The 27,994-nt window shown below is 39.1% G+C and overlaps 1 protein-coding gene across 5 annotated transcripts in view; it reads left to right on the top strand.

Annotated features, from left to right (window-relative positions):
• LINGO2 (leucine rich repeat and Ig domain containing 2) overlaps positions 1-27,994 on the top strand; it is a 760,588-nt gene that overhangs the window by 291,555 nt on the left and 441,039 nt on the right. For all 5 annotated transcript variants that reach the window (XM_005294759.4, XM_005294758.4, XM_065549693.1 and 2 more), the window contains one exon: positions 3,995-4,073. The gene's annotated coding sequence lies outside the window, so the exon portion shown is untranslated. The remainder of the gene's footprint in view (positions 1-3,994; positions 4,074-27,994) is intronic.

The following is a 27,994-nucleotide window of genomic DNA, read 5'->3' as shown; positions in this document are numbered from 1 at the left end:
GAACTGAACAGATCCTGTCTTCTCTAGCTGTCTTGGTATTTAGAATGCATCCATTATAATGGTATCCAGGTGTAACCAAAATTATAAGAAACATTTTTATTCATATGTATATCAGGACCATATTCTCCTTTTTTGCCTAGTGAAGCAGTGACTAAGGTGTGTATGGTAAAAATGTTTTTTAATTTTTATTTACGGTAATATAACTTGCAATCTTTAGGGAGATTATTGTTCAAAGGCTAATAAAAAGAGATGAGTCTTATTAAAGTCATTGGGGTTTTTTGTTTGATTTTTTTTTTAACTTGCCATTGGATTCATTAGTTTGTCTCCAGGCATGACATATAACATAGGATTTGGGTATAGCAGTTGTGCATATTTGTAGGGTTCTGGTTGTGTGCATTTGCTAATTGTTTTTGGTTGCATGTCTCTGCCTTTATGACATGTGTGATAACAATTAATGGTTTATCTGTTGGATTTACTCATGCTTACATTACACAATGACATTTTTATATCTTGTTTTCAGGTTTTGTTGAAATTAATTAGCTTATTAATTTTCATTATTTTGAATTAGCTTATTTTTAAATTGGGGAAATGAGTTATGCAAAGATTTTGAATGATGGGCACACCTGTATCCTTCTGCATGAGACTAGCATAAACTGAAATAACGTTACCTGAAGCAATAGCACTTCTTCTTTAAGAATGTGCAATTACAGATAACACAGACACACAGATTTCAGGACCAAAAAGAGCCTGAGGTACAAAGATTATGCTCAGGTACAAAAAATACAAGAGTATTATTAGACTTAGGATCAAGCAGACTAATTTCTTCTCAAGTCGTTATCGTCTTTTTTTTTATTATTATTATTATTTTGATAACTTCTTGGCTCTGGTTGGCTCAGTGCATATCTCACTGAGACGGGAGACCTTCCTGAATGAGAATTTTTTTCCCTTCACTTTTTTGTCATAACTAATCCTATTTGTGCAGCTAATGCATAGAGATTATAAAAAGGAATATTTCAAGAGTATAGTAGGTTGTTAAATAATTTAAGCAGTAACTGGTATTTGTCAAGCAATGTTTACTTTGGATTAATACCCCTGCAGCAAAATAACACTGGATGTCAGGTTCAGCATTAATTAAAAGATAATTAGTAGTGATGAGTGCATTTCAAAAGATTCCGATAAGCATCAGAAAGTCTAGATGTTCGTGCAAAGTTTATCCAAATTGCCCTGAAATTGAGGCTTACCTGAGCTATCTCCCTGACCAATGCTTTCCTTAGGGTAATACCCTCTAGGAAGAAGCTGGATTCCCATTTCTGGGCAATATTTGGTACCTTTTCTTTATAGAAGGCCATCCTGACTTCCTTGTCTGCTACTAGAAGCAGTTGGATTGGCAGGAGTCAACTGTTCTGGCATCCTGCTTCCTGAATCCTTCTGAAATTGAACTAAAATCTCCAGAATTCTTAGGCAATATAGAATGCCAGAATGCCATGTTTTTTAGGCAATATAGACCAGATTTTTTTTTCATTTTCTGCCTCTTATGCACAGGTAGAAATGCCAAAATATTATTTTTATATTATGTGCCAGCAATGCCCCTCTGCCATGTACATTGGCCAAACTGGACAGTCTCTACGCAAAAGAATAAATGGACACAAATTTGACATCAGGAATTATAACATTCAAAAACCAGTAGGAGAACACTTCAATCTGCCTGGTCACTTAAAAGGGGCAATTCTTCAACAAAAAAACTTGAAAAGCAGACTCCAATGAGAAACTGCAGAACTGGAATTAATTTGCAAACTGGACACTATCAAATTAGGCTTGAATAAAGACTCGGAGTGGATGGGTCATTACAAAAACTAATTTTCCCATACTAATTTCCCCCTAGTGTTACTCACACCTTCTTGTCAACTGTTTGAAATGGGCCACCCTCATTACCACTACAAAAGTGATTTTTCCTCCCTTGGTATCCTGCTGTTAATTGAATTGTCTCGTTAGCACTGACCTCCCACCTTGGTAAGGCAACTCCCATCCTTTCATGTACTGTGTATATATACCTGCTACTGTATTTTCCACTCCATGCATCTGACGAAGTGGGTTTTCGCCCACGAAATCTTATGCCCAAATAAATTTGTTAGTCTCTAAGGTGCCACAAGGACTCCTCGCTGTTTTTGCTGATACAGACTAACACGGCTACCACTCTGAAAATACCATTAGAATCTATTCTCAGGACACTTATATAATCAGGAATAGAATGTATTGGAAACTGCACAAGGAGGACTGCTCTCATTAAATTTCTGTCCTACGTTTTTCAGTGTACCACTACATAGTTGCGTTTAGCTGGGGGAAGTGGGAACTGAAGTCACAACAAGCAGGATGAGTTTGAAACTGTCAGTGTTGTCCTCTCAAAATAATAGGCCATATGATACATTATACCTCCTAATCCCTGCCTGAATTAAATGATAAATTCATTAACAAAATGTCCTCATCCACTTTTCTAACATGGACCTCAAACCCTTAACCAAACTGTAAATTTAGTAAATATATTAAAAAGTGGAGCTCTTGAGAGATCTCCATCACCATTACCGAAGAGCCACCTCTTTTTTCAACAAAACCACTTATCTCTCCATATACAAAATCACCCAAACAACTTCACAGCTGCCATTCCACTATTAATGAATGAGCATAGTCTATGGCATCCATGCTCCAAAGTTCAATGTATGTTGATTAAGGTACCCCATATGTTTGTATCTTGCATAATGACTTGCATATTACACCACGAATTAGGTGAATGAGAATATGGAATCAGAATAATGACTGATTATGGAACTCCTAACAACTTCAAATTTCCAGGCTTTAAAGCAATTGTTATAACTGCTACCTCCTAATGTTGATTTAATTTAATTGTCATTTTTTGTAAACTTATTCATACCTGTGTGTATATAAGAATATTATAATGGGTACTTGTGATTTCCTCTCTCTCTATTGCCTGCCTTACAGAAAGACAGTGTGTCATATGTCAGATACCTCTTCAGGGTCTTGGAACAACTTGTTCCGAGTGCTGAGCAGTGTAAAAAACTTGTGTTCTCCGGGCTCATTTGCTGAATATCTATGAGAGGCTGAAAGCCACAAAGGGCATATATTGGTCAAAACTGTAGAGTTAAAGGGACTGGGTGAGAGTTACTTTCATATTTTGTGTGTGTGACAAGACAGAAATAAGTCTTACGGGCAGATGAACATTAATAATAGCCAGATGTCAATTTAGAAGGGACCTGGGTTATTGCACAATCTATAACTGCTTCATTCTCTCGAAAGTCATTCGGGAAATAAAAAACACTCCAGTACAAAGTCACTTTTAGACTCCATGAGCATCTCTTTTCCTCTCTGCCATTAACTCAGTCTTTGACCTTGAGCAAATCACCTCTGTGTACTCTGTCATTCTCCCTTTGATGTCAATCGGAGGGCCCCAGTTTTACTTTGGCATGGGTGCGTGGGTCAGGCCCTTAAAATCTCCCGGCCTCATTTACCCCATCTGTAAAATGGGGGATAAACAATACTTTTCTGTCTTTTGAAAAGCACTTTGAGACAGATGGAGGAAAAGTGCTATACAAATACAGTGTATCATTACAGCTAGAGAACTTTTAACAGCTGTAGTTAAGGTCACTGAAGTGTTTCTATTTTTCCAATCAGAAATTGAAAATTATTCTTGCTTACTGGTTCGTGTTGCTGGTTTCTCCAGTGCTGTAGCTGCTCCCTCCCACCCCCCCAGCTTCTTTGCTTGTGCATTAGCCTCTTAGATCATTTACCTCAGCAGGAATGTTCACAGGTCTAGCAAACTGCTTCATTTTTTTTGTTTGTTTGTTTCTTCTTTGCATAGGGGCCTAATATGTTGTGAAGGTATATTTTCCAGCCTGGCTATCTTTCACTAAAAGCATCACCACTTTAAAAAAACTGACTGTGAGTGAGATTTCTAATGTGATCTCCCTGTTTTTCTTTGTAGTAAGTAAGACAGACCTGGGAGACTTGGCAATGAGCTGTTTTCTTTCCTGCTTTTATCAATGGAGTCTGAATCTTACAAGGTAAATGTTCCATTTTAACTGACTGAACTTTAAAATTCTGTCTCAGATTATATGATTATAGTATTTTCAAGGCATTGAAGTAGAAGGAAATCTTCATTGTGTTTAAATGCATCTATGGTTTCATCTTCCCTCTGTATATAGAGCCCTTCTTAATTCCTGTTAAGGTATATGATTATTTTCATGCACTGTATTAAATACACAGGATGTTTATGAAGAGTGTAGGTGAGATTTTTCAAAAGCACTGTATGGGCTTAATTCAATTCCCTTTAAAGTCCATGGGAGCTTAACCATTGACTTCAATGGGGGCAGAGTTAGACCAACAATTGGAGTTTTTGAAAATCATGTCTTTTATGCACGTAGAGAAAACAAATTGATTTCAAATGCATTTAATTACATGTGGAATTACAGTTTACGTTTGTTGGGCCTTTTCATTCTTAGGCAGGCTGTTTGCTACTCTCTGTCTGTCTTATTCTGTTCAAACATCTCAAATTCCTTATTGTTGGGTAAGTTGTAAAACTAAGCTGCTGAGTTCCTGTCTTTAATTATAATTTTACATAGTGAAGTGAAAAATTATTCATGCCAAAAGCTAAATGTTTTTTTAAAAAAATCCAAATCTAATTCTGGTGGTATTTGTGGTTAGTTTTTTGTTTTTGTTTTCCCCTTATGATGAAAAACAATTTTGATGGCAAAACCAGCTCAGTATCTCCCAAACCTCCCTCCTCACCTTAAGGGAAAATCTGAGCAACAAGGTCTAAAGTAACATCTATTCTGTTTCTTTTCTTGGAGTCTTTGCACCACACAATGTCCTCCCTTGATATACTATTTTCAGGTTCCATTAGTTTTCTTTAGACAGTGACATTAATTCCCCAGCTTCCTGCCAGAGAATCTTCTCATGGTGAGAAGAGGTTTTTAAAACCTTTTATTATGCATTTAAAAAGCTGAATAGGAGGCTGTGCAAGGGTAGCTCTTGATTCACATTTTTAAACTCAATGTTGAGCTGGAGAATCTCTCCCTCCTGACTTGAAGGCTGCTGTGAGCAATATCCTAAAAGGTAAAATAGGCCTGTTTGAAAAACCGAATCAGCAGCCTCCCTTGGCTCCCAGGATGGGAGAGTGAGTATCCAGCTCCTCTGCATTTACTTAATAAGCTGAATCCCAAGACTGTACAATTTAACATATTGCAGTTCTCTAATAGAAAGAGGAAAAGGTGACTCATCCTCCGCCTTGAGTGAAGTGCCACAAGGAGATGTGGGTGGTGATTCTAAATGGAAAAAAGGTGCAGCATTTCTCTTACAGTGGAGGCTGATGATTCCACTGTTTAATGTAAACACTGAAGTCAGAGCTTGACTCTTACTGCTGCTGTTTCACCTCGTAGAACCTGTAAATACTAGACAACGTTTGGGAAAGTTCAGATGTGGAGGTTCTTCGTGTGTGGCTAGACACTGGTTCAGGGAGCTGAAAAGGTGTGTGGTGTCCCTGTGCCATGCAGCCAGAAGGGGCTAGTGCCCCGCTTCCCAGGAAATATTTAAGTTGGATTGTGATGTTAAAACCTCCTCTGCCATCCTGTTGTTAGAAGGCTTGTGTTCAGGAGAATGAAGAAGGAGAGATGAGGTAGGAAAGTAATTGTCAGTTGATATTTGAAGTCCTGTTTCAGCAAAACAGATAAGCACTCAACTTTAAGCATGTCTTTAAGTCCCATTTGACTCAATGAGATTTCAGCATGTGCTTAAATTTTTGCTCCATAAGGATACATGTCTTCACTGGGGCAAGAAGAATTACTGTGAAGATGATGGGTAAAGTTTTCCAAAGTACCTAAGTGATTTTCTATCCACAACTCATGTTTGCTTAAATTTCTATGAATAAAGCATATTTCTGCCTACAGGAAACAGAACCCCCTCTCCCCGAAGAAAGGCTATTAAATGAATCAATACTATTTTAAATTGGGAATGATGAGGAGCAGGCCAGAAACAAGAAAATAAAGCATGCAAATATTTTTGTTTTTATTTAAAAAGATATACAGTATTAGACCATTAAATTGGCTAAAAAGAATAGACTATCCTTTGACTTGAAACACTTGAATTTGGAGCTTCCATTAGCTTCTGGGTGTCATATATGGGGCTGTGTATCCAAAGCCAGTATATGGCACTATGCAATTTTAATGAAAAAAATGTTGGTGGTCCATTTTGAGTGGTCAGTAGGGAATTATCAAGGGACATGCATTAACATGTCTTATGATAAAGATATTCTGATCTTCTGCCACGTCTCTGAATCTTCCATTCTGGTTGATAAAGTGTTGCAATTTGATAATCACACAGTTTTTAACCAGTAATTTGGGGCTATTAAGAGATTAAATTATCTCCTTTTCTTCTTTTCCTTGAAAGACGCCCTAACATCCTCTTGAACAGTTATTTTTTATTAACAGGTTTGGATTATCTTAAACTAAACATCTCTTCCTGCTGTGAAAGTGAGGTGCATAAGCTATCACATTTGTGGAGCTGTATAAAAATAATTACCTGATCTTCTAAAAGTTATCTCTAGGTTAAAATTAGATTCACAGAAGAAATACATAGGAGAGGTTTTTAATGTCTCTTTTGACAAGACCATGATATCAACTTTGTTAACAAAGAAAATGTCCCATTCTGTTCTTGGGTATCAGAGCACATACCAATGTTTTTATCTTGAACTTCACTAAGGGCTCATCTCTTATGCTAAATAGAGCCTTACTCCATAAATAGTCCCACTGAAACCAATGAGACCTCTTGAGGAATAAGGTATTTATCAACGTGAGCATCAGTAACAGTCGGACCCAATATGTTTATACAGGATCACCAGTGAGGCTCATCAGCCAATCTGTGAGCAGATTCAAACCCCAAGCAATAAGCATTCAGTACTTTACAAAGTGAACAGCGCTTCTGTCATAGAACTCACTGAACACCAACACCAGAAAAGTATTCACTATCATGCACCTGTACTTCTACCGTTTGACACATTTTATGAGGTCTAGCCCTGGATATACTATTATTTCTTGTTTGCCACTTTCGTTATTTGGGATTGGTGACTTTTATAGCCTTCCTCTGAAACTCATGATCATTCACCAGGCTCTGGTACAAACTGTTCTCGCTAAGCTCTCCTGGAAGGCTGAGGAGTGCAAACTACAACTCCCAGCACACCTTGCAGCACACTGCTTGGCTGTGGCCAGAGCTGGATTAAACCTTTGTGGGCCTCCGAATACTTACTGTGGGCCCCTTTCAAGTGTGGGCCTGGTGCCACTGGTGCCATTGTAAACCCGGTACTGGCTGGAGCAGGAGAGAAGTTATTCTCCCCCAAAGAGTTGCATCCTGGAGTAATGCTTCTTGGATAAGCCAGCTTCACGTCATCTCCAATGTAGTATGTGTACCTATGAGGCCCAAGGTTAGGAAGGAAGGAGAAAGGAAGCCCAGCTCCACTTCGAGGGCTTGAATATTTCCTTTTCACTGATTCTACTCATTTCTAGAGCTGCATGAAATTTTGGGGTTTCATTCTGCATGGATTTTGATAAACATTTAAAAGCAAATAAAAAATAATTAGTGTGAACTCACATCTCCTTGACCCTGACGTTTGTTTTGAACATCAAATAGTAGAACAAATTTCATTAAAAAAATAACTTGGTCATTTCCGGCTGCCCAAGATGCAAACCAGCATATCTAGATGAATCTTCTTCTAAGCCATTGATTAGCCCACTGTGTTGTTTGGAGGTGGGCCCAGGTTTACATGAAAAATTCATATCTCTAAGCAAATATCACTCTTAACTTTGTCCTGAGTTTTGAGTTAGAGGAGAAACTAGAATACAGGAGAGCTTTTTGTATAGTTCCTGTTTTGGTGCAAATACCTTGCTCAGTTCTACTCATTTTCCCCTATCCTCCTTCTGCTTTTCCTGGGGAATTGTTCTCTAGTGGGTTTTTTTTTGCCTGCCCCCTCATATTTCCTGCCAGAAGATTAACAAAGGAAATAAAGAATGGGGATGAATTTTGGAGATAAGTCACTGTTCTCACTGGCATAACAGCAGAACACATGGAATGAGGGAGGTCATTTTTCAGCTCTCTTTAGCAGGTTTCATGTAACGTTTTCTGTTAGTTTCTTGACAGTGCCAGTGTAAGCCCCTGACTCCATGAAGACGTCTTTGTAGCAATGAGTGGTGGTAAATCATGTGAGGACCAGGATAGCATTTATTCCTGCTAATATTTCAGTGCTGTAAGGCAAAAAAATGAGTCTTTGCCCAAGTGTACTAGCAATATAAAGATCTAATCCTGCAAACCCTTGGTCACATGAATAGTCCTCACACACGCGAACAGATATTAAAGGAACTATTCACATGAGCAAAGGTTCGCAGGATTGGGTCCTTAAGGAGATAGCACAAAAGCATACTGGGAGAATAGTTTTGAATGAGTACAGCTGATATTGTCATATATTAGGTGGTCTGTACTGTGGCACTAGCTGCCACTGTAGCCATGCTGTGGTAACTGCACCAAAGCAAATTCCTACTGTAGACGCACGGCACTATTGTAAAAAGTGACCTGCACAGGTGCAGCTTTATGCCCTTTGCAGCTCACCAGAGTAGTCTGCATTGACTGAACTAATGTTTTACACCCATGCAGTGTGTTGACAGAAGGGGTATGCATGAATGCAATGCTAGTGCAGCAGCATTTAACTCAGATCTCTGCTGTCTCATACATCAAGTCTGATTTTTTTCTCACTTACACCACTGTAATCAGGAGTAGCTCCACTGACTTCAGTGGAGTTACAGCCACGTAACTCAGAGCAGAACCAAGCCCACTGTGCTGTTCCTAGGGGAGAAAATCAAATGTCCCCCATTGCCAGACACATGTATCTGATACTTTTTGGCCATTATTAACAGCCCTGCTATGCAAACTGGCTTCTGATTTAAAAATCTCAGCCAGGGGATTTGTAGTCCTACTGATTAAGATTTCTCAATAAGAACGGAGAGCTTATCTCAGAATGGTAGCAGAGAAAGCCTAACCTAAAATGAGTAAAGGCTATCATTATAACTGCTGTACTTTGGAGACTGGAATCCATTGTGCTTCAAACCGAAATGGAAAATTGGACAATCAGGTTAAAATGACTATCTAGAAATATACAAAAAAGGGTTATGGACTTCAAAAAGAAAAAGTTTTGCAGGAATTGGAATATTACAGAAGCTCAAATCTCTCCAAAAGGCACAGTCCAAGATTTTCTAAAGTGACTAATGATTGTGGGAGCCAACCTAGAAATACCCCACAAAGGCTTGATTTTTCAGGAAGTGCTGAATACCCTTTCTGAAAATCAGGCCTCTTTAAGTTGTTTCAAGTTGAATGTCCAAAAAACTGAGACTCCCAAAAATCACTTTTTGAAATTTTTGCCTCAGTATTTGGACAACCACCCCCAAAAATCTAATCATACTTTATGACAAAAGGAAGAAAAAGATTCCAGTTACTGATCTGTCTGACCTTCCTAGTATATCCTATCTGTTTTGGTTTTATCTTGTAAGCACTTTGGGGCAGAGACTGTCTGTATTTTTTGTCTTGTAAAGCACTGAGCACATTGTTGACACTTAAAAAAATAGTAGTAGTAATGTGGGGTATTTTTGATTTACTGAATAATATTCCCTTCCTTTCCAACCGACTATCAAAGATGATTATAGTGACCTCTAGGTGTAAATTTTTGGGCCAGTGACATGAAGAGTCAAATACCAATGTATTCTCTGACCTCACAGGGATGTGAAGGTGTGATTCCAGGGATGTTGCCATTAAAGTGTGGGCATTAATCATTTGAAAACAATTAATGTGACCTCATTATTCCTTGACTTTCAAATGGTTAATGTCAACATTTTAAATATTAACACTCAGTTTCAAATCTGATTGCTATGGCATCCTCTGACATGACAGACTAGGAGTGAGGGACCTGATCTGTGGAAAGAAGGCACCTTAAATCATCTTACAGATACTTAAACACAGCATGTTAATAATCATTTAATAGATTTTTGCAACAGATGAATACACTAAACATACAAAAACCTGTTTTCTTCTTTCATAATCAGAGTCAAGACCCTTCAACTTACTGTCACAAATAATGACACATTTTAGATAGTGTGTATTACTGAAATAATGAAGTATTTCCTTGACTCACCTTCGTGCCTCACTCACAACAGGATGCAGCACACCCTGTCTTACTGTTTAAGTCTTTTATTTTTGCATTTTCAGAGTAGCACAGTTTTATGTTTAGGGTCAAACATTTTAGAGAGAGAGCTCATCATGTTAAAACACCATGCCTCATTGGAGGGAGGGTTAGTTCAGTGGTTTGAGCATTGGCCTGCTAAACCCAGGGTTGTGAGTTCAATCCTTGAGGGGGCCATTTAGAGAACTGGGGCAAAAATCTGTTTGGGGATTGGTCCTGCTTTGAGCAGGGGGTTAAACTAGATGATCTCCTGAGGTCCCTTCCAACCCTGACATTCTATGATTGGATTAACCATAAAGTAAATGAGCAGTAACAACAACCAAAAAAAAAAAAAGGAATAACTTTGTGTAGAATAGTGTTCCTAAGGGTGACACTTGAGCTGAGGTAATCATAAAAGTTAAATAAAAAAATAATAATAAAAGGGGCCTTATCAAGATAATGTACAATATAATCTAAAACTGAACAGAATAGTGGGTTATTGTGATTTTGGGAGAAGGATTTATAAGCCTGAAAACATTTTTGAATTCCTGAAGGGCAAAAAAGCCTTTATATAACAGCTGCATGCTCAGATACTAAGATGTAATTTAAATATATATATAGGTAATGACAGTTTAATGTCCCAAATTATTTTAAATCTGTACTTTACATACAGATGTGCTTTCTGGTAAAAAAAAAAACACAATAAAAGTGTCACTTAAAACTCATGGATGGTGGATAGAGAGAGACCCTTAATGATACATTTATATCTCATTCTTGGATAATGGAAGGAAATGACTTCTGGGTTCTATTCCTAACTTTGCTACTGGCTCAATATGAGTGAAATAATTCTTGGAGTGGAAGGCCGGAGGAAAACTCTTAAAATGGGGGTGGTGATTAAGGTGAATCACTTAGGCCACTGGTTCTCAGCCGAGGGACCGTGGCCCCATGGAGGTCTGTGAGCAGGTTTCAGGGTTTTTTTCAAGGGCCAGGCTTCATTTTGATTTTGATTAAACTTTCTCACTTTCTTAAGGGAAAAAATCGAAATTCATTTTGTTTCAAATGAATGAATGAAACTGTCAATATTTTTAATTTTGACATTTCCATGTCAACATGTTTTGGAACTTTTTGTTCTGCAATTTTTTAAATTTATTTTCTTTTCGTCCTGTTTTGGAATGAAAACAAATGTTGTAAATTCCAATTCCCACAGGATGTAAATTCCACTTTCCTAATAGCTCTATTGCTTCTTTTCCAATGAGGTTGCTTCTAGTTTTGATGAGTTATTGTACTGTAGAAATACAAACAAGGGCCTAGTTTGACTTTAGGTAGGTTATAGGCAGCCAGGTGCAGATGATCTTATGCCATTTTATTTATTACTTTTAGTTATGGAGTATCATTGTGATCCATAAGCTTCCTTCCAAGAAAATATCCAAAGTACCTAGGGGTATCCCTCATCTCTGTAATGAATGTGAAGTGCTCACATTCTAATGGATTTATTCTCAACACCCCTGTGAAGTAGGGAAATATTATGCCTCTTATAAAATGGGGAACTGAGGCAAAGGGTCATAGGTTACATGGGTTGCCCAAGGTCTCATAAGAAGTCTGTGGCTGTTTGAGCCATGGGCTGAACCCAGGTCTTGAGAGGCCCTAGCCCAGTGCCTTATCCATTAGACCATCTTAGAGCTAAGTTTGCTTTATGGCTTCTTCATTTCTGTTGAATACCTGGTATTTTATTAAAAAAAGAAGAACAGGAGTACTTGTGGCACCTTAGAGACTAACAAATTTATTAGAGCATAAGCTTTCGTGGACTACAGCCCACTTCTTCGGATGCATAGTCCACGAAAGCTTATGCTCTAATAAATTTGTTAGTCTCTAAGGTGCCACAAGTACTCCTGTTCTTCTTTTTGCGGATACAGACTAACACGGCTGCTACTCTGAAACCTGGTATTTTATTATTACTTATTTATGCAGTGCTATAGTTGTACACATTCACAACAAACACACACAAAAAATGAAGTGCTTTAACTTGATGTAGAAGAAGAAGACCGAGCCAGAGAATGGATTTGACGGGGGTTGACATGTTTGGAATGACTGGAGAGAAAGATGTTCTTGTCAGCAGGGTTGGATGCACCAGAGGAGACAAATAAGCTAAAGGGAGGCCCAAAAGAAGGAGGTTATAGCAGTGCAGGTGAAAGATGATCAGGGATGAGGGGACCAGGGTTTGAAAGTGGGTATGGATAGTGTGATGTAGAGGAAATATGGATTCAAGTAGTGATAAAAAGGAAGAATTAACAGGATTTAAATAGAGCATGGATATGGGGGAAAGAGTCGGAGATGACAGATTTTGAGATGGGGATTGAAATGTGGCATTAAGAAGGAGGGAGAGGAGAAGCACTGTGTGGAAAGGAGAAACTTTAGCTTTGGACATGACATTTAAATTATGCTAATTAATAGGCCTGATCAATCTGATCAGAGCATCTGTGTCTGATCACTCAGTTTCTATGAATTTCCTGGGCTCTGCAATTGTGAAGGATAGCCCTTATTTTGGATGAGATCTACTCCTATCTTATAGGCCATGAAATATATCATTTGCTGATATCCCAGCTTCATTTAACCACATGCCTCAGCTTTGCTGAAAAGTTAATTATAGGAGCTCATTTTACTGAGTATTCATTGTTTGGGAATAAAATCTGAGGAAATATTTATCGAAGCTGTAGTCGGCAAAAATATTTTTGTGTGTAGCTACAGATAGATAACGGTGAACAGAACCGCAGCCAGTGACAATGACATATTTTCTGGATCACTAAATAGTCAGCACTCACAGTTCAAGTACAGTTGTAATTGTATGGTAGAATCTTTCTTGGAAGATTTATGGGGATAGAAGAGGATTGGAGAAATTAGTTCACTAAATGAAAGGGGACTGCCTGTAAGTTCTTTCCTCTCACCTCAGCCAGAGTTTCCAATAGAAAGACAAGTTTTCTTTATCTATAGTGAATAGATGGTCAATTCCTCCTGTTCAGCACTTCTCAGACCCAGAGCTTGACTGTGCACCACCACCACCACCACCACCCCTCCTCCTTTGAGTGAAAGTGTAATGCTCAATTAAATGTGTCCCCGAGGCAATCCTGAATACTTATGGTTTTCCACAGAACAGGTATCTGGGCACAATGTAAGTCCTAGACTGTGGGGTTACTACATCAACTGACCTCATTAAGAGTTGCACTATCTTAAGTGCAGGCAGAATTAGGCCCTGTGAGTACCTTTCCCATGGAGGGTTTAATTTTTCAGGATTAGATTTATAGAATTATAGAAATGTAGGCCTGAGGGACCTTGAGTCGTCATCTTGTCCATCCCTCTACACTGAGAGAGGACCAAATAGACCTACATCATCCCTGGCAGGTGTGTGTCTAACCTGTTCCTAAAAACTACAACTGCTCTTGGAAGCTTATTCCAGAGTTTAACTGTCCTTATGGTTAAATTTTTTTCCTAATATCTAATTTAAATCTCCCTTGCTGCAGATTAAACCCATTATTTCTTCAGTGGACATGGAGAACAATTGATCCCCATCCTCTTTATAACAGCCCTTAACACATTTGAAGACTGTTACCAGGTTTTCCCTCAATTTTCTTTTCTCTAGAATAAACATGCCCAGTTTTTTTAAACCTTTCCTCATAAATCAGGATGTCTAATTTTTGTTGCTCTCCTTTGGACTGTGTCCTGATTAGGAAAGATGTGGACAAAATGTGGCACCCAGTATTCCAGGTGAGACCTCATTAGTGCTGAGTAGAGCGGCACAATTACCTCCTATATCTTTCATACGACACTCCTAGTAATACACCCCAGAATATTTGCTTTTTTTGCAACTACATCACCTTGTTGACTCATTCAATTGATGATTCACTCTTACCCCCAGATCCTTTTTAGCAGTTCTACTGCCTAGCCAGTTGTTCCCCATTTTGTAGCTGTGCATTTGACTTTTTTCCCCCTTCTGATGTGAAGTACTTTTCATTTGTCTATATCAGGGGTCAGCAACCTTTCAGAAGTGGCGTGCCGAGTCTTCATTTATTCACTCTAATTTAAGGTTTGCGTGCCAGTAATACATTTTAATGTTTTTAGAAGGTCTCTTTCTATAAGTCTATAATATATAACTAAACTATTGTTGTATGTAAAGTAAATAAGCTTTTTAAAATGTTTAAGAAGCTTCATTTAAAACTAAATTGAAATGCAGAGCCCCCCGGACCAGTGGCCAGGACCCGGGCAGTGTGAGTGCCACTGAAAATCAGCTTGTGTGCCGCCTTTGGCACGCGTGCCATAGGTTGCCTATCCCTGGTCTATATTGAATTTCATCTTGGGTGATTTCAGATCAGTTCTCCAATTACTCAAGTTTGTTTTGAATTCTAGTCCTGTCTGTTCTCCATAATGCTAGTTAACCCCCTTCCCAATTTGATGTCATCCACAAATTCTAAAAGCATACTCTCCACTCCAAATCATTAATGAAAATATTGAATAGTGCCAGACACAGGAAAGACCCCTGAGGAAACCTACCAGATACACCCTCCCAATTTGATAGAAAACCATTGATAACTACTCTTTGAGTGTGGAGTGTCCCCCAGTTTTGCAACCACCCTATAGTAATTTCATCTGGAATACTTTTCTCTAGTAAGGGACGGTGCTAAGCATAAGCAGACTAAATAATTGTTTTGGGCCCTGAGCAGCTCAAGAACCCCCCCTCCCCCCGCCCATTAATCATTAGTATGCGGTGTGTGCAGGGGCCCCAAAAATATTCCTGCTTAGGGTCCCCAATGGGCTAGCACCAGCACTGTCCCTAGTTGTTGCTTTTTTGTGAGACTGTCATATGAAAATATGTCAAAAACCTTACAAAAACCAAGATATATCATATCTACAGCTCCCCCCACTCCATCCCTCCATCCACTAGGCCAGTAACTCTGTCAAAAAAGGAAATTAGGTTGCTTTGGTATGATTTGTTTTTAATAAATCTGAGTTAGCTATTCCTTAGAACCTTATTACTAAGGCCCTACTTAATTTGCGATATTGCAGATCCAGCAATATTAGGCTTCTACCACAATTTTGATTTTAATTAGTTTACTTGGCACAGTCCACAATTTTGGATACATTTTGAGCTTTGCAACCCATACTTTTTTCTCCATTAGTACAGTAGAACTCCATTTATCCGAGCTGATAGAAGCTGGGGCTCGGGCTGTCAGCAAAATGTCTGGTTATCAAAAAATAATTACCAGGCATAACCTAATACTTGAGTGTTTATATTATTCCAGCATTTTTTTTTGTTAAACCAATAGGTCTTCTCTGGCTCTTCCAAATTATCACAATTAATAAAGGTCAATTATTATTTTTCCATGATATTCTATGTCTTGTCCGCAACTCAGCCGCAATTATTTGACAATTATCCCACAATTCAAGTAGGGCCTTACCTATTACCCTATATGTTCTTATAACTTGATTTTTTTTAATAATTAGTTTCTGTATCTTGACGGATATTGAAGTTAGGCTGACTGGGCCGTAATTCCCTGGGTCCTCTTTGTTCCCCTTTTAAAGTATAGGTACTATGTCTGTCCTTCTCCAATCCTCTGGGACCACACCCATCCTTCATGAGTTCGCAAAGATAATCACTAACAGTTCAGAGATTGCTTCAGCTAGAATCATAGAATCATAGAATATCAGAGTTGGAAGCGACCTCAAGAGGTCATCTAGTCCAACCCCCTGCTCAAAGCAGGACCAATTCCCAGCTAAATCATCCCATCCCATTGTCAAGCCGGGCCTTAAAAACCTCCAAGGAAGGAGACTCCACCACCTCCCTAGGTAATGCATTCCAGTGTTTCACCACCCTCCTAGTGAAATAGTTTTTCCTGATATCCAACCTGGACTTCCCCCACTGCAACTTGAGACCATTTCTCCTTGTTCTGTCATCTGCCACCACTGAGAACAGCCGAGCTCCATCCTCTTTGGAACCCCCCTTCAGGTAGTTGAAGGCTGCTATCAAATCCCCCCTCATTCTTCTCTTCTGGAGACTAAACAATCCCAGTTCCCTCAGTCTCTCCTCATAAGTCATGTGCTCCAGACCCCTAATCATTTTTGTTGCCCTCCGCTGGACTCTTTCCAATTTTTCCACATCCTTCTTGTAGTGTGGGGCCCAAAACTGGACACAGTATTCCAGATGAGGCCTCACCAATGTCGAATAAAGGGGAACGATCACGTTCCTCGATCTGCTGGCAATGCCCCTACTTATACAGCCCAAAATGCCGTTAGCCTTCTTGGCAACAAGAGCACACTGTTGACTCATATCCAGCTTCTCGTCCACTGTGACCCCTAGGTCCTTTTCTGCAGAACTGCTACCTAGCCATTCGGTCCCTAGTCTGTAGCAGTGCATGGGATTCTTCCATCCTAAGTGCAGGACTCTGCATTTGTCCTTGTTGAACCTCATCAGGTTTTTTTTGGCCCAATCCTCTAATTTGTCTAGGTCCCTCTGTATCCGATCCCTACCCTCTAGTGTATCTACCACGCCTCCTAGTTTAGTGTCATCTGCAAACTTGCTGAGAGTGCAGTCCACACCATCCTCCAGATCATTAATAAAGATATTAAACAAAACCGGCCCCAGGACCGACCCTTGGGGCACTCCGCTTGAAACCGGCTTCCAACTAGACATGGAGCCATTGATCACTACCCGTTGAGCCTGACGATCTAGCCAGCTTTCTATCCACCTTACAGTCCATTCATCCAGCCCATACTTCTTTAACTTGGCGGCAAGAATACTGTGGGAGACCGTATCAAAAGCTTTGCTAAAGTCAAGGAATAACACATCCGCCGCTTTCCCCTCATCCACAGAGCCAGTTATCTCATCATAGAAGGCAATTAGGTTAGTCAGGCATGACTTCCCCTTCGTGAATCCATGCTGACTGTTCCTGATCACTTTCCTCTCCTCTAAATGTTTCATAATTGATTCATTGAGGACCTGCTCCATGATTTTTCCAGGGACTGAGGTGAGGCTGACTGGCCTGTAGTTCCCCGGATCCTCCTTCTTCCCTTTTTTAAAGATGGGCACTACATTAGCCTTTTTCCAGTCATCTGGGACCTCCCCCGATCGCCATGAGTTTTCAAAAATAATGGCTAATGGCTCTGCAATCTCACCCGCCAACTCCTTTAGCACCCTCGGATGCAGCGCATCCGGCCCCATGGACTTGTGCACGTCCAGTTTTTCCCAGATACTGAAGTATCCTGGGATAAATTTTATCAGGCCCTGTTGAATGCATCTAACTTATCTAAGTCTTCATTAACGTGTTCTGTCCCTATTTTGGCTTGTGGTCCTTTCCCCTTGTTGTTAATATTAATTGTGTTAAGCATCTGGTCACAATTTATCTCAATGTCCATTTCACAGCGGCTGTGGTATCTTGGCATATACTTGATAATTTTGGGAATAGGCTGCTTCTGCCCTCTGAGGATTTGGCATTCTTTTTAGTTGTTCATTCTACATTCATCTCAGCTTTAGAGATAGAAGGCTGGTATTTTCTCTGCAAGGGTTGCCATTAGCAAATAAATAGCATTGTTACGCATGGTTGCCAATTTCTGTATTATATCTGTAAACCTTCATTTTGACTGTCATCCATAAGGTTTTAAAAAACAACATATCACTTAAGTTCAAAAGCTACTTCCCCCAATCAGAGGAGCAATAATTCTTTAAAAAAGATGGGTTTTACATCTTCAAGATGTCCTTGTCTTACAATGCAGTGTTGTAGGCACAGGCTATGTATTTCAAAGGAAAACCCATATGGGAAGAATGGGTTTAGTTGTACTGATGGTGCTGTACTAACTGACATTCTCTGTCTGAAGCACGTCCACTGCCCCAATTCATAAAGAGTTCTTTGACCTCCTTGTTGCAATGCAACCGAATATGTTTCAGGTTGGAATGCTGGACTTTCTGTCTCTACCCGCTAGTGTCAGCAATATCATTTCAAAGTGGCAATATTTTAGTTCTCAGAATATTTAAAGTGAATCCAGAAGAGAACTTTTCTGATTTTCTAAGAAGAGATATGTGCGTGGCAATGAATTCTGAGTGGGTACCCTAGGGAAAAGTAACTTTTGGTGGATGTCTTGTCACTGGACTTTTTGAACACTATGTGTTTTTACTTTTGAGCATATTTAAGTTTTATTTATCTGTCCTACAATTGGAGAAATTTGACAAACTAGAAGTGTATGTAACATAGTGAGTAATACCTTCACTTAAAAGTGCTAGTATTACTCTCTAAGGAAGGGTTACTCTAACATAACACTTTTCACACTTCTTACTGTTTTCCAAATGGCCAAGGTTAAAAGACAATCAGAAAAAGTGAAAAGAGGGACACTTGGTTTGTCTTGATTTTGCCAGTAGGAAAACAATAGCAAAGTATGGAAACAAGTTTTTCAGCATGCTTATTATTTTTCCAATTTACCCACAGGAAAACCCCTTTTTAAAAAATGAAAGTATTACTTCCTTTCTCTTATTGGTTTATACTTTTCTCACTCCTACTTTCCTAGGGAGGAAGGGGCATATTTTTTAATATGGGCACTTTCCCACAATTAAACAAATAAACAAAATCCTCTGAAATCATTTTCTGAGAAAATTTGTAATGAGTAAGTTAAAAATGTGTTGACTATTTCTATGCATAGTGCATATATGCCTGCATGTATCTTTTGTCTGATTCTTTCCCAGCAAATGCATAGTTCATCCTCAACTTCTAGATTTTTACAGTTGTACATAAGGTTGTTTAAAAAACAAAAACAACAACCTTTTATTCCTTTAAAAATGTCTAGGAAAAAAACTGTTAAAAGAAAGTTTTGTAGTCAAACACTACCAAAGTTGAGAAATGACAGACTGACCCATGCAATCCTGAGTGTATAGATTACAATACAGTCTTTAATTACAAGTTCATATACCACTTTTTCAACAGGACCCCTTCCTCATTAAGTGCTCAGCTAGGATGCCCAATGGGGAAGAATTTAGGTTGCACAGGCAACTGTAAATCTTTTATTTCCTAACTTTTAAGTGCTTGAATTTGCATTTTAACACATTTTAACATAGTTCTTTTTATATGTTGTTTATAAAACAGAAGCAAAAATGCACCAAGGGGTTCTTGTAGACCGCAGGATGACTATGAGTCGACAATGTGACGTGGCGGTGAAAAAAGCCAATGCTGTCTTGGGATGCATTAGGCGAGGTATATCTAGTAGGGATAAGGAGGTCCTGCTTCCGTTGTACAAGGCGCTGGTGAGACCTCATTTGGAGTACTGTGTGCAGTTCTGGTCTCCCATGTTTAAAAAAGATGAACTCAAACTGGAACGGGTGCAGAGAAGGGCCACTAGGATGATCAGAGGAATGGAAAAGCTGTCGTACGAAAGGAGACTAGAGGAGCTTGGGTTGTTTAGTCTGACAAAGCGAAGGCTGAGAGGGGATATGATTGCTATCTTTAAATATATTAGAGGGATTAATACAAAGGAGGGAGAAGAATTATTCCAGCTTAGTACTAACGTGGATACCAGAACGAATGGATACAAACTGGCCGTGGGGAAGTTCAGACTTGAAATTAGACGAAGGTTTCTGACCGTCAGAGGGGTGAAATATTGGAACGGCCTACCGAGGGAAACGGTGGGGGCAACGGACCTGTCTGGTTTTAAGATAAAGTTAGATAAGTTTATGGAGGGAATGGTTTAATGGTAAAACATAGTAGTCAAGGAAAGCCAAGCAATGGTGGGTAAATAGTATAATGGCTAACGGGGTCGGGCTGGAGACTCTTGCCTATATGCTCGGGGTCTTACTGATCGCCATATTTGGGGTCGGGAAGGAATTTTCCTCCAGGGCAGATTGGCTGAGCCTCTGGAGGTTTTTCGCCTTCCTCCGCAGCATGGGGCAGGGATCTCTAGCAGGAGGGTCTCTGCCGATTGCAGTCACTAAAAACAGGATTGGGGACTTCAACAGCAGAGTCCAGGGAAGGGGTAGGGACGGTTTTATGGCCTGCAGCATGCAGGGGGTCAGACCAGATGATCATAATGGTCCCTTCTGACCTTAAAGTCTATGAGTCTATGAGAAAGTCATTTTTCTGTGGGAAAGCAAAGAAATCTGCAGGGGACATAAATCCTGCATATGTGCAGTGGCGCAGAATTCCCCCAGGAGTAATACTATATGTATCGTCTTTGAACTCTCCCCTTTTTTCCTTCTGAATCAAACTGCAAAGAGGACAGATAAAAACTAAACAGGTGTAAAAGCAGAAATGGACCACAGGCTTAAAATGATTCTTTAAACTTTATAGACAGTAAGGCCATAACTTCTCTGCCAAAAGATGTGCTTTTGCCATAGGATAAATAATACACAATAGTCATTTCCATAAAAACACAGTGGAGACAAGGGACTGTAGTTTTATAATGAGGTAAACTACTCAAGGTCCGTATTGGGCAAGGAGTATAGTGCTGAGCTCTTCTACCTATCTCATGGAAAAAACTACAAGTGCCTTGTCTCCACTTAGGATTTCACAGTGATCCCATCTCACTTTAAAACAAACAAACAAACAAAAAACCCACATTTGTGTCAGTAAAGACAAAGCCTAACACTTGGAGTATTTCCCAGCATTAAGTACTCCATGTAACTGAGCAATGACTGATGAGTCATATTTTAAAATCTCATTGAAGGAGATAGGGCTGGCTGGAACAAGGTGAAAGTGTGCACTTTGGAAAGAATGGGAACTTTCTGCTGGTTCACGGTCTTATTTATTGTAAAATACAAGTATAATCACCGTGTTAAAAAAAAAAAAAGAAATCTAGCCCTGACACTAATAAAAGTCAGGTAAGGTTGTACTTATAGATGTAGAATAAGTTAAAGATGAAGAATAGATTAAAAACTTGTCACTTCAGGGTCAGGACTGAAAGTAGATTATGTATTTGTGATTCCCCCGGCCACCCTTTTTCCCATCACACAAGTATTTCCAAAGGTATTGAGAACATGCTGTAATTAGATGGAATCTTTCTAAGCAAAAAAAAAATTCCTTTTCCCATAATGCAGTTGACTTACAATACAATCATATTCTGAAGAGTGACTTTAAAAATGGCCTTTTGAGATTCCATATTTTTCTTGGTAACACAGATTAAATTAGGTGACTAATCTCTCTTGTAGGTCCCTAAATGCTGACTTCAGTACCTACACTTAATAATATATAAATGCCTAAAACTGATATCTGGATAACTAATTTTAGGCACACAACTGGAAAATGGCACCTTTTTTCCCCATTCCATTTCACATTTGTTTGTAAGTATGAATGCATTTTCTAATGACCAGCTTCACATATTCAGCCTGGGGCCTGAAAAATCAAAACTGTGTTCTCTCTATCTTGTGCACCATTGCCAGTAGTAAAGATTGTGCAACCAGAACATGGTCAACAATCCAACTGATAATGCCTAGCCAAGAATAGAATCCAGATCGCTCTCTTATAGCTGTGTTCCCTATGTAAACTGGAGTTAAAGGTGTAAACCTAGTAACAGAAGTGTGAGTAGATGTACATAGATTTAGCTTCCTGACGCAGAGGGAGTAGATCTCTTGAGTAAGAGTGCACTATTGTTTCTATTGCTGGATATGATTCACAATTGCATTACTCTAATTTCATGTCAGTGTAACTCCATAATGCATGGTGGATCAGAAATACTTTTATTTGCTGTATCTTCACATCAATTCAGAGCTAATTCTAATACTTATAAGTTCTATTACCAGTTTTACTATTTCTTTTATTCATTTCTTATTAATGAATTTATAATTTGATTTTAAGCCAAAGGAGCAGGAAGAACACCCCCAACTAGCATGCAAAAAGAGCAATAAGTCCCTTTTGCAAAAACTGGAGATTCCCAGGTTAGAATTGAATACACAGAAGCAATATCATTGTGTTTGTGAATAACTTCTCATGTGCCAGTCTCATAGTGCCAGTTAATGAACACAGAAGGAAGGATTGACTATCTGCCTCAGACATAATTGCATACTTAACTAATAACGCGACCCGATATAACGTGACCCGATATAACACAAATTCGGATATAACGCGGTAAAGCAGTGCTCCGGGGGGGGGGGGGGGGGCTGCGTGCTCTGGCGGATCAAAGCAAGTTCGATGAAACATGGTTTCACCTATAACCCGGTAAGATTTTTTGGCTCACTAGGACAGCGTTCTATCGGGTAGAGGTGTATTACACTAACTTCATTGGTTTTGCAATACAATCTATTCATCCCTTTCAAAAACATAACCACTATATGAGGAGGAGCAGCAGCCTACAGCTACTAGTCTGTATGGGCCAAAGGGTGTTAATGGCCTGGGGAATTCATGTCTCTGCACTCTGGTGCATGTGACCTCTTTGCAGAGCTGCTGTGTGATTCCAATAACATTTTTGTTGCAGCTCTAGTGGCTGAATGATTATGTGATGATCTCAGACATCTCTTGTCACCTTGAGAGATATCACTTCACCTTTCTTGATAATAAATGATGGGGACCAGATGTAGCTAAAGGCGGCTGGGTCTTTCTTTTGGGATATAGCTTCATTCTGAACACTTTTGGGGTTTGCACATCAGCTTTTGGTGTATTTATATATTTTGGTTTGTAATGTAGATGTGTCGCTTTGTGCTTGAAGCCCACTGCAATGAAATACTTACATTACTGCCCCTCCCGTTCCCCAAAAGACTAAGCCCATAGAGTGGGGAAGGGGGGGATAAAGGTGGGTGGAATTTGTTTTTGTTATGAAAAAATTCTTTCCTGCTTTGGGGGTGGGGGAGAAACTGAATAAAATCTGAGTCATGCAACTGTAACGTGTGTGTGGAGGGGATCCCTTAACAATATGTTGCCTAGAAATAATAGTTAAGGCCTAGCTCTAATATAACACTTTTCATCAGTAAATCTCAAAGTGCTTTACAAAAGAGGATCTGTTCCATTAGCCCAGTTTTACAAATGGGGAGACCGAAGCATAGACAGCAGAAGTGACTTGTCCAACATCATCCAGCAGGCTGGTGGCAGGTCTGGGAATAGAATTCAAGTCTCCTGAGTCTGTGAAGTCCTCTAGCCTCTAGGCCACACTAAGAGAACATCATCTTAAAAAAACCCGACTGATTACTCCTCATTAAAGAATCGTACAGCTTTAATATTGATTTTAATCTTTTTTACTCTTTATCAAACATGTCAATTTACTATTTTCTTTCTTTTTAAATCTTGATGTTTTAGAAAGTGCAAATTCAATTCAGAATGCATTACAAAAAATCCAAGGGGCAAAATGGGGAGTTGGGCTAAAATCTCTTTAATCTGGGATGGAAATTTATTATATAATTTCTTTCCATGCCCTTGTGTTCCTAAAGCTAAAAGAGGCAGTATATGGCAGTAGGGTTTTTTTAAGCATGAAAAATAATTAGACATCTCAGTTATGAAGAATACCCAGTACAGTTACCCAGAGGCTGTAATGAATGGATAGATTAGTAGCCATTATTAACTTTACCACAATAAATGTTCTGAACTTGCCAATGTTTCCTCTAACCCAGTTTGTTACTATAGTAGAAAATACTTACATGAATGATGTGTTAGTGTAACACAATGGCTTGACGTGTATCATCATATACCTGGCCCCATTGACCTGACATCACAGTCGAGCATAGTACCCAAGTATGTGCTTAACTTTATAAACATGGGAGTAGTCCTGGTGCGTAATTACTTGCAAGGGTGCAGAACATCTATTCTAGTAATGTTACTAACAGCTATTATTCCATCCTAGCTGAACACTGATTTCAGTGGTGCTTCTCATGTGGGTAATGAAGAATGAGGTCTCACAGGACATGTGACTATGTCACATGATACTGGAATCCATCTTAAATCTGGTACTTTTCCATTTAGAAGGAGGGGTGGGGACCCAGAGAGACAAAAGATTCCCACCTTGTGCCAAAGCTTTAAAAGGGGGTGGAACAGAGCAAAGGGTGATTCCAGTCATGAGAAAACCCCTGCTTTTCACCTAAGATGTCTGCTGGAAATAACAAGGACTGTACCAGGGGAAAGGATTGGGATAGGAAGGAGTCTAGTCTGTGAAAGAAGCTTATCGGAATATCTCTGAGGGTGAGATATTACCTGAAATCAGTTTCTTAATGTATTAGGCTTAGAATTGCATGTTTTTGCTTTATTTTGCTTGGTAACTTACTTTGTTCTGTCTGTTATTACTTGAAACCACTTAAATTCTACTTTTTATACTTAATAAAACCACTTTTGTTTATTAATATACCCAGAATAAGTAATTAATATCTGGGGGAGCAAACAGCTGTCCATATCTCTGAGTGTTATAAAGGGCGGACAGTTCATGAATTGACCCTGTATAAGCTTTATACAGAGTAAAATGGATTTATTTGGGGTGTCTGGGTGCTGGAGATAGGTAACCTGCTGAGTGGTTTTCAGTTAAAGCCTGCAGCTTTGCGGGCATGGTCTAGACCCTGGATCTGTGTTGCAGCAGGCTAGCAAGTCTGGCTCAACAAGACAAGGTTCTGGAAGTCCCAGGCTGGCAGGGAAAACAGGCTCAGAGGTAATTTCAGCACATCAGGTGACAGTCCCAAGGGGGTCCCTGTGACTGAACCCATCACAAGCGTTTTTCCATTTACTGTAGTGAGGCAAGAATTTGGTTTGGGGTGTTTGGAAGCAATTCTTCTTCTCCTGTCTTTTAGTCCCCACTTTTCACTCTCCCCCCACTTCCAAATACCATTATAACTTTCTGATTTCTAGTTTGTCAAAATAGATTGTGCTGTATTTTAATAGTTGAGTCACAATGATAACCTAAGATATTTTGTATGTTAACTATCTGGAACACATGGTAGTTTTCAGGGACAAGGATGCCATAGATTATTTGAAATTCATATATGCAAAAGCAGCTGTGAATTTAAAAAAATAATTAAATTTAAAAAAGGCCAACCAAGAGATTTATTTCCATCACACAAATCTCTTGTTATTTACTCAAGACAATAAATAATGTAACTGACTGCTGTGCCAAACTAATCCCTTCTTCAGGATTGAAGGTTCCTAGCTACATCTCCTGAAGCTGCATCACCACACATTTTACAAAAATCAGGGAGAAATATAAAATCAGACAGGTAAGATAAACCTGGAATGGGTTTAGAGGGTTTTCCTTTTCCTTCTTTCCGTCCCTCCCCCCTTGTTTTATAAATGATTTTTTTAACAATCCACTCTGATGGGACTGAATCAACCGGCGGACTTGACCCTGAGAAGTTAGGTAAAGGGCATTCTTCTCAGTTAAGGTGAATGTCTTTTTAAAACTACAGGCGCTTCCTTGGAAGTTAAATTTCTATCGACTTCAAGCAGTTCTGATATTAGCTGGGGACATTTTACACAAGATCGCACTTCAAGAGGGAAAGCAGATCCTGCTTCAGTTGTACCTGTCAGTTCAAGGAAAGTTCATCTTAGTGCTCTCAAACCAGCTGAGCAGAACTAGCTGTGCAGTGGTAAGGACCACATTTGAATAGAAATACAAAGATCATCTGACCCCTTCCCACCCACTCTCATTTATGGCCACACTCAACTCATTTCTTCTTCTCTACTTTTAACTGGGGTAGCTAGCTTTAAAAGCAATAAAAGTCCTTGTCACTTAGATAACAATGACATTCAGTTATTTCTCTTTTTTTCTCTTCTTTTGTTACAATCCCTGCTGAATTAAGATTTTTAATTAAATTTTGCACACCAGGAACACGTTCTCATATAAAACAAAGTGAAATCCATGTCCTCATAGCATTCTTAGGGGAAACAGATACAAAGGTCTGGTAATCAATCATCCACAACAATTCTATGAATAAAACATAATCATTTGCATATAGAGACTTAACAAAAGTACATAGCGGATTGAAGTTTTATTAGGTGAATATGGCCAAATTCACCATCAGTATAAGCTGGTGTAGCTCAAGTGACTAGATTTCCTAGAGTCTCAATAAAAAAATCTTTGAGGGAGTAGATATAAGTTACTAGTGTCAAATGAAAAGATAGGGAGTTGAATTATTGTTCTTCTAGCAGTGCTAGTTACATTAAGACTATTCTATTGTCCTAATTAGTAGTACACCAGGAAAAAACAAGCATTTCATTGATGTCACAGGTAATAAGAACACATTGGTGTGCCTCTGATTTATGATTTATTTTATCTTTTGTTTTAATTTTAAACTATTTGATTTCTGGGTCTACCTTTTGTCTAGTCTGAGGGCTGCTTCTTAGGCTGGAGAAACTTTTACCCTTTTGTGTAAAATCTTTGTGAGCTACTGTATTATGGTCCATGTGTTAATCCCAATTTTATTACTAAATATTAGGCTTGATCAAAAATGTTTCCATCAACTGTTTTTTTTTTTATGGAAAATTGGGTTTTCAATTAAACACATTTTATAATGAAAAGCGTTTATTTTCTGTGGATAATTTGGATTTTTTTTATCAAATTACACCCCAAAATTGAAAAGTGTTCAGGGGTTTTTTTGGTCTGAAAACAGAAATGTTTTCATTCCATAATGTGGCTGCTGTGCCTCGTAGGAGTTGTAATTCAGATGCTTCATGTTCCCATTCTCTTCTATAGAGGTGACTCCACAGCAGGACTACATCTCCCATGATGCACTAAAGCCATGCAATTGCCATGACACTTGTTCCCTCACCAAGGGGGAAAACCACGGTGTCTCATGGGAAATGTAGTCTGACTAAGGAACCCAGACTACAGAGGAGAATGAGACCAAAACTACAACTCCCATGAGGCACTGCAGAAGTATTTCAGAATCAAAATATTTCATGTTTCTTTGGTTTGTTTTTTTTGTTTTTTTGTGTGTGTGTTTTTTTGCGGGGGGAGAACTATTTTCCAACCACCTCAATTAAACACTTATCTTCCAGTAGTGCCTAGAGGCCAACCAAATTAGGGCTCCATTGTGTTTTACAGCTAATGTTTTGTTTATCATGTAATATGCCCTATTCAAATAACTGTAAAGGGGTTTATCTGTAATATTTTTGCTTGTTATTCCAGTCTATTCATAATTTAAATATAAAGATCCAAATCTTATTGGGCCTGATGATTTTCTGTGTTTTGCTCCATAGAAGAGTTAAAAGTTATAGACAACAAGCTTCCTGGGCTCACATTTTTTTCATAGGAGGGAGGGGTTGACCTAATGTAGCATAATCTTTTCCTCCTATTGACTTGACAGAAACCTCTACTCATGTTCTCAAAGCATATTGGAGTTGACATATTTTAGAGGGTGGGCGGTTGACTGTGAGAGAGGAGGTGGGGGAGAGCTGCTCTCCATAACATCAGCTCTTTCCAATTCTGCCCATGCTGCCTTATGTGGAATCCCATTGCAGATTCTCAGCCCCAACTGAAGAGGAATTTGACTAGTCTTGAGTGAAAAACAAATTATAGCAGTACGCTCCTCAGAACATGATAATGCTTGGTGGGAATCTGGGCTTTAGGAATAGCAAAGAGGCATTGTTCCTCCATGCGAATACAGTGGACCTCGGTAAAATATCCTGAGATGCACATCACTTCCACGCTGATCTCATGATACCCACACACAAAGGAGAGAGATGTCCCTTGCGAAAGTGACTCAGAAGAAACTTTGCAAGATGAAACACAGACTCTGCTGGATTTCCTGAGGGGGTGGGGGAAATGATTTGGCCCTGTGTCTTAAATGTGACTATTGGAAAATAGATA

Source organism: Chrysemys picta, chromosome 6, assembly GCF_011386835.1.
Source record: "Chrysemys picta bellii isolate R12L10 chromosome 6, ASM1138683v2, whole genome shotgun sequence".
Lineage (NCBI taxonomy): Eukaryota > Metazoa > Chordata > Testudines > Emydidae > Chrysemys > Chrysemys picta.
This window is presented reverse-complemented; position numbering and strand designations above follow the sequence as displayed.